The following is a 16409-nucleotide window of genomic DNA, read 5'->3' on the forward strand; positions in this document are numbered from 1 at the left end:
AAGGAAAAGCATAATAAAAAATCTTAAAAAATCATATATTGTGATATATCAATTAATGTTTCAAAGAAAGAATGAAACTCCGCAATAGTCAATGGTCATATGTAATCAAAAACTTTTGAATATTGATTATTTGTGTTTCATTTAAAATAAACTGAAATTTAAAACCAGTTTAAAATAGTTTGCTTAAACTAATTTTCAACTTATTTTAGGCAAATGATTTTATATAGTTCTCACTTCACCGGCTCGCTTGTCCCACTTCCACTCACACCTACCCGCTTTACCCCAATTGCAAGTTTTCTGTAAAAAAAAAATTATATACTCGATTATAATACGCGGGAAATTTAAGGGGATTGAATCAGTGCCCAAATTGAAGGTGCTTTTGTTACAACTGTTTGGTTTTGTTTGGTTTGGTTTCGAACATCAAATAAAAAAGACATAACTGTAAAAGTAATATTTAATGTCCTTCTTCTCCTCCTCTCCCCCAACCTTTTCCATAATTTTAGAAAAATACCTTTTATTAGCCATAAAGTTAACAACAACAAAAAAAAAATTGTAATTTTATTTATGCAAAAGCAGTTTTTTGTCTGCCCGAACTAAGAAATGTACGCCAGCACCTAAAACATGGTCACAGAATAGGAAAAACCCGCTACAACAATTTGATCGACCTTATAAATATAAAAAATGATAAAATGTTCCATAACCACAAAGGAAAAAAATTGTTTTCTCGTCAAATTAAATGCACACAACATATTATTTCAGAAAGAACAAACTTTATGTCTACAGAGAACAAAAAACTCCGATTTGTATAGATTTTTATCCTTAGTAAGATAATCTTACCACTTTAAATATAAGTTACCGAAAAGTTTACCATCATCATGAGACAAGAATTTTGGTTATGGATACTCAATAACCTTCAAAACGAGGAAACAGACTGAAATGTTTTTTGATGAAACTTCAAAACAAGGGTTTAAAGATCACATCAATAAATTTCTGGAAAAATTATAACACTGCGGGTTTCAATAAATGAAAAATAATTGAAGTAAGAAGTCTTTTAAAATATGAAATTTACATTGCCTATTGTTAAGTTAATAATGCTCCAGGTATGAAGGATATGTATATATTTGAACATAATTTTAAAATTTAATTTCAAAAGACAAAAAATAAAAACTGAAAAACTGAAACGGAAAAACTGTTATGAAAAACTAAATGTAGTAAAACGCGTGAAAATTAAGTACATACTGATAAAGACCGCAAAAAATAAAAACGTGGCTGTAGTGTACATTGAGATCGATTGTATATGTGCCGCAGCGTAAAAATGACTAAAAAAAAGGTTCTCTTCACATTTCGGAGTAAGATTATTTGTATAAATTACGACAATTAAAGTAGAAGATGTTAACGTTGTTCTGGTTGCGCTTTTTATTAGTTGCTTGTTACCATAGAATTTTAACATTGATTTTATTTCAGTGTGATCACTTGACCTCATGTAATTAACATTAGGATCTCTAATTAAAATTGTTTCTAATAAATTAGGTTAATTAGGTTTAGATATCATTACTAAAAATAGGTTAGAGAAATTGTGGCTAAGGTATTTCGAGCCATCCGGTGGGCAATATAGGACACAAAACAATATACTCTTCGTCTTTGGAAGTATTTTTTCGAAACAAACGCTCTCTATTTCTTTGGATTTGAGATCGTTACGTCTTACCCAGTTTAACTTATTAGATATGTAAACGGCAACACATCCACCACGTCTGTTTTTGCGTATGCTGCTTAGAAATGCATAACCCTCAATATGATATAGTTCACTAGGGTCGTCCTTGCTTATATGGGTTTATATGGGCGAATATGTCACTGTTTTTGTTGCAGTTAAACAAATAAATGATGCTAGATGTTCCATAGGCCACGGATATTTAAATGAAAACATTGTAAGCCTTTCATATACAGAATATTTTCAAGTTTCTCCATCACTGAAATAATATGGTTCAAATACATTGGTCCAGGTCATAGTTCTATGTCACCTGATAATAATAACATAACTCTTAGGAAAGCATGTTCTTTTAGTATAATTTTATTTTCTGGTTGGTATTGTCATAAAAATATTTGTATAAATTTCAACTCAAATTCTATAGTTTCAAGAGATGTTTCAGAATAACATATCAAATTTGAATTTTGCAATGACGTCGCTTTAACAGTTATTGTAGCGTAAGTTTGGAAGTATAATATAGATATAGTTAAACATTTTAAGAAAGTATACTTAGATACATGCAATGTTTATAAAGAAAACAGCTTTAAGTTGAAATATTTCATACGAACCTGGCTGATGGCGTAGAATAAAGTAATAATATGATGTAACTTCCAAATCTATATTATTGTTTTTTCTTCTTTTAAAACTTTATATTAAAATAAAAAGTACCCCCCCCCCACACACGCACACACACACTACTGTGTGACGTCTAGAAAGACGTCTTTAGTTTGTCCGGATACGACGTTCTCAAGACTTTTATATGAGACCAATATAGGATGTCTAACGGAGAAGAAGTCTAATATAAATGAGTGCAGCATAGAGCCACCGAACTAGTTACATCAATTAGCCGTTTGTACGATGAAGATCGATCCTCCTAGCACAAACAACTAATTGATGAAGCTAGGTCGGTTGATCAACGCTACACTCATTTAACTATCATGTCTCTTCAAAACAAGAGGGGGGGGAGGGGGAGGGGGGATCAAACTTTACATGGTCATAATTTTTATTGCATATATGTATACATAAAAACAGTGATCGATTAACAAAATGATAGATTATTAAAAATAATTTTCTAATATTCGTGTTCTAAAATTATGACCATAAAAAGTTTGATTCATTCCTTTTCCCCCCCCCCCCCCCCTCCCCCTTCGATTTGAAGAGATATTAAACTTTGATGGGACATAAAAACCGAACACAGCAGATTATTTCTGGAAATTTTAAATTTGTAGATAATTTGAAAATAATTTAATTATGGTAAAATTACTACTTTTTTTTTTAGTTTTTTCTGGTTCCCAGGCTGCAATCATTACAGTACTTGGCAAAGCATCCCTATTTGACATTAACATAAACATATACATGTTTGGAATAATTAAACACTAAAAAATGAGGTCAACGCCCCCTGATGAATCGATATCATTTATAACACTTGAGCTCAGCTAAAATCCATATTTATCCATTAGTTTATTTATGCTTGGGTTAAGTAAAGTGTTACAAAAACGTTAGGCCATACTAAGAAAAGTACTTTGAAAAAATGCTAGTATAAAAAATAAATTTTCATATCTTTTTTTCTTATTTCAATAAATGGTGTCTTTGACCTAATATGTAGAGTTAAGACATTAGAATAGAAAAAAATTGTTTCTCTGGCTTCATTTTATTTTTCATTTTGACTAATATTTGAAAAATAAAATATTACCATTTCCCTGGTAAAATTGATATGCTGAACCTAAAAATTAAGTATGGTTAATATTAAATCAGTTTTTGAATGACTAACACAATATTGGTTTTGCATGGTTTTGCTTACCTCAGGCCCAACTATGCAATGACAAAATTAACACTCAGTAATAAAATTATAATTAAAATTTTATTTTTTTGGAAATACGAGTTGATTAAAAATGTTACATTTAAAAAAGTTGACGAACTTGATTTCTTTACAAATTAAAAGTTCATAAACTTAATGTTCAGGCCCGTGGACAGGCCAGACATATGAACATATATTGCCCGTATACAAACAACAATTGTAAATTGTTAACTATAAATATAGTTTGAAATAAATAAATAAGACATGGAAATTCATGAACTTTGCTTTAAAAGAAAAAATTTAAATGTTTTGTGTGATGCTCGGATTAATTGTAGGAACTGCAACTTGATTAAATTGGTTGTCACAGCATGCTTTACTCTTTGTTCACTATGCATGCTCACTGGACAAGTTACAGCAATAAAGAAGAGAATAAGTCAAACTATTGAGTAGTATTTTGATAAACAAAAGCTTGTTTATCAAAACGGCAAACAACTTGTAAATATTTTATATAAAGAATATTTTAAATATTGTGTGGAGTAACCTCGTAATTCATTGGAAAGTTCAACAATCTCTTTTAATACTTTTATTAACAAAGACTGTAACACGAGCCCACTACCGGGCCTAACCAACTTTGGAACAAACGTTTATTAAGGCCCAATTTATTAGGAGCCTTTGATAAAAAAAGATCTAAACGGCTTCGTGGCATTGAGGCCACTATGCCTTATAGAAGCCTCACTAAGGTGTCCCGTTACCGCACAGTTTTTGAACGACAACACCAACTTTTAAATTGACTTTTAGACAAAGAAAATAATAATATTTCCTGAGCAATTTTTAAAAATAAAAAAATTCAAGAGTCCCCCACTAAGAAAAAGTTAGAAAATCTATTCGGTGCACTTATGCTACCGCCCTCTTATTCCAAAATTTTCAAATTTTTTCGGCGCACTTAGTCAAGTATGCACTTATGTAGATATTTGCAAATTCTATTGACGCACTTATGCCAATGTTTACAAATTCTTTCAGCGCACTTATGCTAGTTCGCACTTATGCCGCACTTATGCCAGTTTTTGCAATTGATTCGCACTTATGCCAGTTCGCACTTATGCCAATTCGCACTTATGCCAATGTTTGCAAATTCTTTCGGCGCACTTATGCCAGTTCGCGCTTGTGCCAGTTCGAACTTATGCCAGTTTTTGCAATTGATTCGCACTTATGCCAGTTCGCACTTATGCCAATGTTTGCAAATTCTGTTGGCGCACTTATGCCAGTTCGCGCTTGTGCTAGTTCGCACTTATGCCAGTTTTTCCAACTGCTTCGCACTTATGCAGATTCGCAGTTATGAAATTCGCACTTATTCAGCCTCCTCTCTAAAACCCTTAGAATCAAACAGTGTAAACATGAGCATATAAATGTTGGATTTTGCGCCGTGTCGTTACAGAAAGTTAAATTCTTAAACAAAAACAAAAACCATGATATAAGCCTGGTTTTAAATATGTGATTGGAATTCGGTTATTTAAATATTTTGATTTGCATTTTTGTTAATTTTTTAACTTTATTTAAAAATTTAAAGTAAAAAAAAAAAAAAATTACTGAAAAAAAAATGAACTTGATGTCATTTCATCATATAGAACATTTTTCTTCACAATCAACCATATAATTTTAAATTAAAAAGTGTGTTTTTTTGAACCACCTTACTTAATTCGCCATTTTGAATAAATTAAATTTAACAGCTGTTGCGGTTATGAAAGTTATCCATTTTATTAAAATTAATTACTTTTACTACTGCCTTTTTAACATTTTTTTTTTTTTTAATTAATCTTGATGTTATTTACATAAGTTATTTAAAAGTGTAAAAGTTTAATTTCTAATTCGTTTAAAAAAACAGGGAATTGCTCTGCATTTTGCGATTTTATTTTAAGTTTTGTTTTTGGCTTTTTTTATTCAGCGCGGTTGTTAAGTTTCTCCTGAAAATGACTAACTGGAATACTTGTTGTCTGAAATGGACTAATTAAAATTAGTTTGTTCCAGACAACAGTTTTTTGATTAGCTAATAATAAATAAAGAAAAAAATTAATTTTGATTTCTGTTACGTGGTTGTTAATTAAGATCTTATCTTCAACGTGGTTTTTAACATCGAACACGCGGAATAAGAGAAGAAGCGATAAGCAGCAGCAAAGCTACAAATATGCCCGGTTCCTTTATGGTAAACTTTAATCAGGACCACTTACCTATTTTCTCTTGACATAGTCAATAAAGAAACAAGTAAATCAAAGAAATGTCGTTTCAAAGCTATTTTATAAAAAGTCTTTCATTCTAAAAAGTTATAAAGCCCAATTTTAAACGAAAAAATGTTTTGCGAAAAAAAATTAGGATGAGGCCCCCCTTAGCCAGGAAAAAATTTAACATGCATGTTCATCGGGACTATTCAAATGCTGTCAGAGTTCGACCAAGTCTAAAAGATTAATTAAAATTAAAAAAAAAAGAAATTCAAAAAAGTATATTTCTCCGGATTGCTCTGAAAACAATTTTAACATGCACATTTATCATATTTACACAAGTGCTGAAAGTTTCAGAGCACTAGCTAGTGTGGGAGGTAGTAAAAAATCAATCGCGCAATTTCGGGACCACTGACAATCGACAAACAACTTGTCAAGTCAAGCTAACGATTAAAAAATTAAAAGTTTATTCTGAAGCAATTAAACAAGATTTTAGTTTTCTTATCTTCCTTATGCGGGTTGGACACCAACGCTACGAATAGGTTATTAGGTATTAGGGTGCCCACAACCGGCTTTCGTTACCATCTTTTTTTCAAATGGATTATATATAATAAAATGCAATAAAAAGATTATATCTGATAAACGCTCCTTTTGTTATACAGATTATATCAGGTAGTTTAAATGCCTTTACGGATACCAAAAATGTCACATTGCATCATATTACCATAACAGAATATTTGATTGAAATGAGTAATTCAAAAAAAAGCTGTAGAAAAACTGCGCTCTAACGACCAGTGACTTAGCCAAGGTTTGTATGCATGGCTAGCATCCAGAGCGTAGCTACTAAAAGGTAATAAAAAAAAAAAAAAAAAAAACCAATGATTATTTAGCAGCCCCTTTTAGCGCTTTGGCTCTAAAGCGGCAGGGAACCCGTCTCTACTCTACTGGTATACACGCTTGTTATAAACTACCCTTTACGATATACGTGAAAAGATATCCTTTCAAAATGCCCTGCGACAAACACTACCCACATACATCAGAGTATTACCTGAATTACTTACTATAAGGACCCATAAACAGGTAATTGATTTGAATACGCTACTTATCTCAAAATTTATGTTAAGTCAACATGAAATGGCTTCTCATTGAGAAAGTAGATAGTATAACTTACATTTTACTTACTTACAAAGTAAAATATAAAATTTCAAAGACAAAATTTACTTTTATGTGTAATTGTAAAATATTAAGTTAAACTTTTAATATATTTACTTTGTTATGCTTATTACTCTTGCTGTCTTATAATTATTACTCTTAACATAAAATTGTTTTTGAAGTATATCTTAAACTAGTTGTTTTTTATTTTTACATTTATAATTTTCAATAAATAATTTGCAAAGTATAAATAGATTATACGGTTGTTGTAAATACGTTCGATTGGGGTTCGGTAATAAGACAAATAACGTCTTCTACTTGCCCGGCTAGTGATTTCATTTATAAACATTTAAATTATAAAACTAATTATACGGCGAAATAAACAAACAAATCTAATGTTATGTGCGCATAACACTCAAGCAAAGCAAGAGGAAACGGTAAATAAAGATCTCTAATTAGGCTACGATCATTACTTTCATTACAAATGAATAGTATAATTGTGTAAACCGCCGTTTATTGAGTATGTTTCTAGCTTTATATAAAATACCAATGCATTTGTAAAATCTAGAAGAAAAAAATTAATGTGATGTTTCCTAGAAAAATTTTTATCAATATAGATTCCTTGAAATTTTGTTACTTTTTTCTCTTTTCATGATTACATTGCCAATGTAGAGTTCAGGTAATAGATGTTGTATTCTATGTTTTTTATAGAGTGGATAAAAAAGTAATCATTTAGTTTTAGCAGTGTTAAGAGATAATCTATTTATTTTGAACCAATCGGAAAGTTTTTTTAATTTGCTATTCATATTATTGAAAAGAATATTAATATTTTCGTGATATAGAAATAAATTTGTGTCGTTTGCAAAGATTGGGTTGGTTGGCTTGAAGTTTTATTGAGATTGTTTAAATATATTATAAAGAGAAGAGGTCCAACGAAGATTTTTTATTATAAATTGAAAAGATAACATATTGCTTACAATTTGTTATCTTTTCAATCAACCAAGTTTGTTTTTTTTACTCCATATGATGATAACATTTCTGTTAGAACTTGATGGTTGACGGTATTAAAATCTTTAGATAAGCCAATAAATACTCCTAATGTGAAATGAAATTTTTTAAAAGATTCTTAAATGTTGTGCGTAAGTTGGGAAAGTGTGTAACAGAGTATTCTGTTGAACTAATATTTTCAAAACCAAGTTGGTTTTTGTATACGATTTTACTATTAATTACATAGGCGTAAATTAGATTAAACCTTTTTTTCCCTGAAACTTCTGAAAAATCTGAGTGAACCAATATAGGACGATATTTATTTATATTAGTAAGATCTCTTGTCTTGTCTTGTAGATAGGAACTACTTTAACAATTTTTAGACAATCTGGAAACATTCCTTGACTTATGCTCTAAAAGATTTTGAAAAGAATGTGTTTAATAAAATCACAAAAAACTTGATGGTAAATCGTATTTTTGACATATAAACTAAGTTTTCAGAAAGAAAAACTCTTAACATACCACCATATTATGATAGTTAAATGTAAATAATTAGAAACAATAAAAACCACTAGTGCCTGAATTTATATGCAAATTGCTTTTAGAATTAATAACTAAAAAATCTTGCGAAAGACACATTTTTTATGTCAATGGATTTTGACTTTTTTAAAAAAATGAAACTCAAATATAATTCAAATAAGGTGCCCTTGTGGCTCTAAAAATTAAATTTATTAAACTTTCGCAAAGCTTACTAGGATCAAAACGCGGACAAACATTTCAAAACTTAATAAAAATTCAGAAAATATTATTAGGATCTATTCTCATTAGATTTTTGCTACCTTGAATGTTTGCCAGCTGGTGCAATTAAAAACAAGTTATAGAAAGAACTAAATATTCAAAAAGTTTACATCTCGATAATTTTCTTGTTGAAAAAATGAAAATAAAATTAACATAGATGCAAATACTATTTATAATCATTATAAAAAAGAAATTTGTAAATTTTCCATTAGTTCTGATTTAAATATAGAATGCAGCATTGTTCATTTTAATACTGGAAAAAGCCATGATTTTAATGTTGTTTTCTGTTTCACTTAGTCATTTATTGTATATAATTTCTTTGCTTTAATGAATCTCAATCATTTAGTTTTTTGACTTTCTTGGACCAGCAAACTGTCAAATTTCATACTTCAGGTCAAGGAGTGCGAGGTTTGAAACAAAGTCTTTTAAGTTATTTGTAAATAAGTACAATCATGAATCAAATTTTATATCAGTATGCATTAGCGATGTGGCTATTTTTCAAACGTGTGGAATTATGGAGGATATTAATTTTTAAGTTTTTTTTCTTGTTTATAAAAGAATTTAAAATTCAAAAGTTGCTTATTTGCACTAGTTTATTTTGAACGATTCAATTAACGCATTAAGATTTAAATAAAAATAAACAATTGAATTAAAAGTTTGGATTAACTTGGATTAAGTTATTTGATCGAGTAATGCTTTATTTATTGGCTATAGCATCTTAACTAGTCTTTGTTACTTTATATTTGGTAAATTTTTACCAATTATGAAATTATACTTATGTGCTTTAATATATTTATAAAATTGAAGTTTTGTTTTTACAAGCTTACCTCTTTATTTATTTTATTATATTTTTTGCAGGCTGCAATTTTTTCATTTTTTTTCTATGAGTATATAAAGATTCCTTGGTGTAACCCTTATACAAGTACAAATATGGAAACAAGTAAATTTAAAAAGATTAAAAACCATTTTAAACAAATTTTTTAATATTGAAATTTAGGCTTTCTTAAAAATTATGGATTAAAATTTATTCATCAATAATTTTGTAAATATGTAATAATTTTGTTTGGTCGCAACTTTTAAATATATTTTTTATATAAAAAAATCATTTTAACTGTCAATATTTAGAGAGCTTGCTAAAATTTTTCTGACCTTGTCAAAATTTTTTTGTTTAAGCATTTACTATTATGTGCTTCATACGAAGGAGGGGAAGTTTATCAACTTTTGGAAAATGTATTCACCCTGAGCGTATTAAGATTCTTTAAATTCTATCGTTTATTTAATTTCACTTATTGTCAAAGAAAGCTATCGACTGATAAAAATAAAAACATAGAGTAATCATATTTTGAAATGTCAAATTTAAACTAAGCGATCAAAATAAAAACTTTAATTGCATTCAGCTCTGAAGTGAGTTTGTATTAAAAACTGAGAAACCTGAATGGCTGTTGTTATACATTTTTGAGTTGTTTGTCCGCATTTTGATCCCAGATTTTTTATTCAATAATTGTGGGATGAAAGCAAAACGGTACCCAATAGAATAGAATGCCGAATTATCTAAACGTATCTTTACATTCAAATCTATTGTTTCAACTTGTATTCGTTGTTCTGTGCAAACAATCGAGTTTTTTTTGTTTCTGTTAGTTCTATAATGTCTCAACATTTAAGATATTTAAATTGATACACCCTAATGCATTAATTTTAATGTTGGAATAATAATAATAAATTTCAATTAAAATGTTTTATTCAGAAAAACGTATTCAATTGAAATATGGTTTTGATTAAGTATTTTTTACTTCATGTATTTTTTCAACACTCAGTAATACATCATGGTTTACACCCAACCACGAGTATTATGAGTTTACGAAAGGGGGTTGCAAATTTTATATTGTCATAATTTTTTAACTCTTTTTTAAAATTTATCGATGAATATAAGTCTAGTTAAAAATAATACAAAAAATATTTCATCAACTTGTTGCTCTTACGTTTGGGGCAAGAGGGGCAAATATTTTGAGGGCTCTAATCATCGCAATTTTTTGCAAAGCATCCTTATTTGTCATAAGTATAAATATATAAATGTTTAGAGTTTGCTCAATGTCTGGAAATCTCAAACACCAAAAAATGCTTTTGGCGCCCCTGACTCTTGCGACACTAGTTGAAACATTTCATGTAATTAAGAACAGTAGTCGTATAGATTTTTTAGTTTGAAAGCCAATAGGTTTAAATTTGCTTAATTTAAGAGAACTTCCCATACTTGTTAAACGTAAATAAAATCTTTAGTTTGCCGAACCATTTTATTGACCAACTCTATTTTCAACAGATGGTATGCGGAAAAACATGCAACTTAAAACAGCCTATTGCACTTCTTTAAAAATTGCACTTAGATTAAATTGCTTCACCAGTAGTTTAACACATTTGTGTAAAAAGGTTTTTATTTTTTAAGTTTCATAGATGCTGCAAAATTATATTACAATAAACAAACATATAAATGTCTTTATCTTTTCTTCAACACGTATACCCCTTACGATTTTTATTTAAGTTAGAGATATCCAAGATTTTAGTTTTTTTTGACCCCTCTTGCAATTTAACAAATATCATACCACTAACAATGTAATTTTTGATAAAATGTTGAGACTTTAATAAAATTTACTTAAAATAACTGATGACTTTACTTAAAATAACTGACTTTTCTATCTTATCTCGAGGACCGCGATTATGGAATTCGATCCTTAAAGAGGAAATAAAAAACATGAAATCATCAAATCTCTTTAAAGCAGCAGTCAAACAGCACCTATTTAACTAAAGTGACATCAACATACTCTCTCATTTTTAAAGATCAAATTAATCATAACTAACTAAAACGAACTTATCCCTTTTGAATGACCACAAACGATGATTATATTACAATACAAATAGTTTTTTATTTCTTTTCTATACTTATCTATCAGATCGTTACGTGCATGGCTTTGTTTTTGGTTTATTTCTACTTATGAATTTTTAATGTCACGTTAATCTCACGTGAAACTCATTGCAAAGTTACAAATACAAGGGGCCTAATTGATAAGACTGCAGTCTTCTACTTGCTTCTGTCATTATTTTAATTTTTTTTAATCTTATTTATAAATGTATACATATAAGTATACTTGTATTTATAAACGTATTAAAGTTAATTGTATGTAAAATGAATAGTGACAAAATAAATTACAAAAAAAAAAAAAAAATGACGTATTACTGAAAAAACTAAAATCAGATACAGCTGGCTCATGTTTTTGGAGTTTGCAAGTCTAGACAATATATATTGAAGAGGAAAGATATCACTAAATTAAAATATTATGTACCAGATAGCTACTTGTTATATGTATGTATAAAAATCTGGTAGAAAATAAAATCTTTTATTTCAAAAAATATTGTCTATTGAGTAAATTTTGTATAAAAAAGTAAATTTTTTGCATTCTGTCCAAAGCTTCATTAACTAAGACTTATCTTGAAAAGTATTTTAATGAGAAATTACAGTATTACGCCACAAACATCACTTTTTGGATTCAATGGTGTTACAATATTAATGCCAGTTTTAGTATTCTTTCATTTGTTATGAAAAACTTTCAAATAAAAAATTTATTAAAGAAAAGCGTTACCTTTTTTTTTCTTAACTGAATTTGAGTTATTGAATCAATAGAATATTCTCTGCAATGTTGTAATAATGAAATAATATCAAACTGTATTTTATTTCTTTAAAGTTTTAAACGTCAATCCTTTAGCCTCAATATAAAAATACTATCTTAAATTAAAATAAGAGCTTTCAAACGCATTCAACCATTAAGTATTTATCTTAGCTGTTGTATTGTCATAATGTTGATTTACTTTGATGTACAAAGAATAATAAAACATTTTAATATTTTGTGTTCGGTTAATTTTTATTTATTACACACATAAATACTTTACGTTTTATTTATAACTTTAACTGTAAAATAATGTAAAAAGTTCTATTATAACCTTATTATAGCAGAAAAAATCTAAAAAACAAGACTTTTTAATAATCAAACTTATACGTTTTGTTTATACAATCTTTTAGTATTAGTCGCATCATACTTATAAATAGATAGTCTGGAAAAACGGGCCGTTTCCATTATTTTCCCGTTTTAACTTGAAATTTGATACTTGGCCGGTTCACCTTGCTTAACTTTAAAAAATAAGCATTGAAATTAATATACTATATAAATTCTTTATAATATTGCAACACAGCTTGAAGATTTGTATATAGCGATTACTGATGAAGTTTTTGACAATAAGCAAGGAAATTGAACAAGATCTAGATGTATTATTATTTAAAGAGTGATTGGTATCCAATTTTTCGTGCAACTTGTGTTGTAAAATTTACAAAACGGAATATAGCTAAAAAGACATAAAACTTCAAAACAAAAACTCATTAACCCATTTAGCAAAGATAAAAACTCCATAACATTTTGTCATCTTGATCTTAAAAAAAATAATGTTGAATAGTCTGTTGATAAATTGTCAAATGATTTATGGGGCTTTGCGATAAGACTGATTTGTCTTTTTTTAGCCCTAGCAGTGTATATACATCTATTTAAGTCTAATTTTGGAGTTATTTTCTTTATGGAAAAATACAAAATAATAATAATTTATGCTTGCCTGAAGAAATTCTTAGAAAAAAAAGAAAGAGTTAAAACTTCAAAGCAGAGCGTTAGTTTTAGTTTTGAAAAAAACTGCACATTATTATTTCAAAGTACAACGGTGATGCAGAAAAATTTTATTTTCAGTTTAATGGGCTTCTTCATAAAAACTTATTGCCATCCAAGCTTGATGATGTTTTATTGACCAACACTTTGATTAATGAAATTGCCAATCACATTCTTCAAGATTTTTCACGAAGTAAACATAATACTTCATCTAATAGTGAAATTTTGTAAGCCAATAATTTTTATGAAAAAAAATTAAGTGTAATTTAATATTTGGCTGGTTTAAATTTTCTAAATCTGATAAGCAATATAAAAAACAATGCATGGAAATATAATTTATTATGTATTTTGATACTAATAACAGAGGTTATTTTTTTTTAATACTAATATTTACACTCAAAATATCTTTATTCAATGTGAAGCAATTTTTCGTAAACAAAGCAAATTTTTTGTAACATCTATCAACAGCAAAGCTCTGGTTAATGAAATGCTTAACAACTCAGTTATAACAGGGTGACCAGAAAAAACGGAGACAAAATTTAATATGTCCTGATAATAAAGTTTTTTACGGTATCCAATTAGTTTTATTGGTTTTCGGATTCTCCATGTTTTTATGTTTAGTATATATATGTTCTGAGTTTGATATTTTTAAAATATATATGACTTTTTTAGAATGTCAAATAAACGTAGTGCAATTTTGGAGTTATTTCGTAAAGGAATGCGACAATGTGATATTGTTTGCTTGCCTAATGTGCCTAGGCAAACTGTGTCCAAGGTTGTCAATCGTTTCAAGGAGCTCGGCCACGATGTCACCGTCCATGTAGTGGTAGAAGACGCACCGTCAACACGTCCGCCAACCGCCAGATCATCAGGAAGCGAGTCAAGCGAAATTCGAGGGTCTCCATGCGAAAAATTGCACGTGAAACCGGAATGAAACGTGAATCGGTGCGACAAATGGCAAAAAGGGAGCTTAACGTCATGCCTTACAAGCTCCAAAAAGTTCAATTGCTCACCGATGAAAACAAACGTGTGCGGCTCCAGAGATGACTCGAACTCAAGCGTCGGGCCGTTGCTCAGCGATGGGAGCGCATCCTGTTCACGGACGAGAAACTGTTCACCGTCGAGCAGGCGCACAACCACCAAAACAACAGGAGCTGGTCCGCTGAGGCTTTCGGCACGTCGGCAATAATTGAACACCGCCAAAACCCGCAGTCCGTTGTGCTCTAAGGCGGAATCTGCGCTAGCGGTAAGACCCCCGTCGTTTTCGTGGATCAAGGAGTCAAAATCAATCAAGAAGTCTACCGACGCGAGATTCTCGAGACTGTGGTACTTCCGTTGGCCCAACAGCACTTCGGCGGTGTGAATTGGACGTAACAACAGGACTCTTCCCCTGCTCACAAGGCGAAAGCGACTTAATACTGGTGTCTTATCCATTTTCTGGACTTCATCGCGTCTTCGGAATGGCTACCCTACTCGCCGGATCTCAACCCAACGGATTACAGCGTGTGGTCAATTTTGGAGGCCAGGGCCTTTGCTACACGCCACATAAGTTTGGAGTTGCTGAAGCAATCGCTACGCCGGGATGGATTGATTGTCGCCAGAAGACCTGCGGCCCATCGCTGAATATTTCAAGACGCGTTTGAGCTTATGTATCGCCGCGGGAGGAAGCCACTACAAAACCGGCTGAGTATATCATTGCGGAAGGTCCATGTTGTTGTTATTCATCGTTGTTTTACTTTATTTTTGTTGGTTTTATAAAAAATCATGAAAAATGTTTGTCTCCGTTTTTTCTGGTCACCCTGTATAAGTAACTTAAAAAATATGCTACAGTACTGAATTGCAGATTGATAAAGAAATATCTTTTTCTCTTCTTGAAAGTATACTTGTTTTGTTCACAAAGGTAAGAAGCTTTTTCTATGCTAGAGATATTCGTGAAAAACATCAGACCAACAAGCGGCGAAAACGCAAATCTTCTACAAGAACAGAGATCTTAATAGCAATGTGCAGCAACGTAGTTGCTCCTTAACTCTGGTCTTTAGAGTCTCAGACATCGGCTTGGAAAAATACAAATGAATATTTTTATAGTCACAAGTTTAATAAAAGTCTAATGACTAAAACAATTTAATTCTTTTTATATAAATTTATTGCAAGTTATATGTTGAATGAAAAAGAGATTATTAGCGTTCAAATAGTTGCGTGTTTTATATATAACTATGTACAAGTGAGGCAGGTTGACATCCTGTCACCTATTTATAAATTATAAACCGTCCTACCACCTTTTTATATTGCTCCTAATACAATAAGGATTGTGCGTATATATATATATATATATATATATATATATATATATATATATATATATATATATATATATATATATATTATATATATATATATATATATATATATATACAGCGGAGAAAATAGAATTAGCCTCACCTTTATTTTTTGTTCTAATTTAACAAAAATTGCAGGTAAACAATTATGAAATCTACTTTATTTCTTGTTACTTCTACTACAACTAAAAAGTTTATAAATTGGTACGCTTAATTAATTCCAAATGGAAAAAAAAATTAAAAATATTCAATTTGTGGAGAAAATAGAATTAGCCTCATTAGCGTTATACACAAAAAATAAAGAAAATATTTTGTTTTTTCGCTCATTTAGTATTTAGTATAGCTTCCTGAATTTTTAATGACTTCAAATATGCGGTTTGACATACTAGTCACAAGATTTTGGATAGTTTCTATAGATATTTCATTCTAAGCTTCTCTGATTCGAGTTTTCAGCTCCAAAGTGCATTCAAATTGCTTACCATTTTCATAAACCTTTCTAGAAAGTATTCCCCATAGATTTTCAACTGGTTAAGGTCTGGACTACGTGCGGGCCATTCCATTACGTGAATATTTTTTTCTCTAAACCAAGCTTTTGTAAGCTTTGAATTATGGATAGCAGCATTATCTTGTTGGAAAGTGAAAGTTTCACCCATCAATTCCTCACCATGTTCAAGTAAACTTATTTCT

General features: G+C 29.8%; 1 long non-coding RNA gene across 1 annotated transcript in view; it reads right to left on the minus strand.

Annotated features, from left to right (window-relative positions):
• Positions 1 to 12499, minus strand: part of LOC136083977 (uncharacterized) — a 74730-nt gene extending 62231 nt beyond the window's left edge. The window contains exon 1 of the long non-coding RNA XR_010640257.1: positions 12322 to 12499. This is a non-coding gene — a long non-coding RNA (uncharacterized LOC136083977). The remainder of the gene's footprint in view (positions 1 to 12321) is intronic.
• Between the last annotated feature and the right edge of the window lie 3910 nt (positions 12500 to 16409).

The sequence above is a fragment of the Hydra vulgaris genome, chromosome 08, assembly GCF_038396675.1.
Source record: "Hydra vulgaris chromosome 08, alternate assembly HydraT2T_AEP".
Lineage (NCBI taxonomy): Eukaryota > Metazoa > Cnidaria > Hydrozoa > Anthoathecata > Hydridae > Hydra > Hydra vulgaris.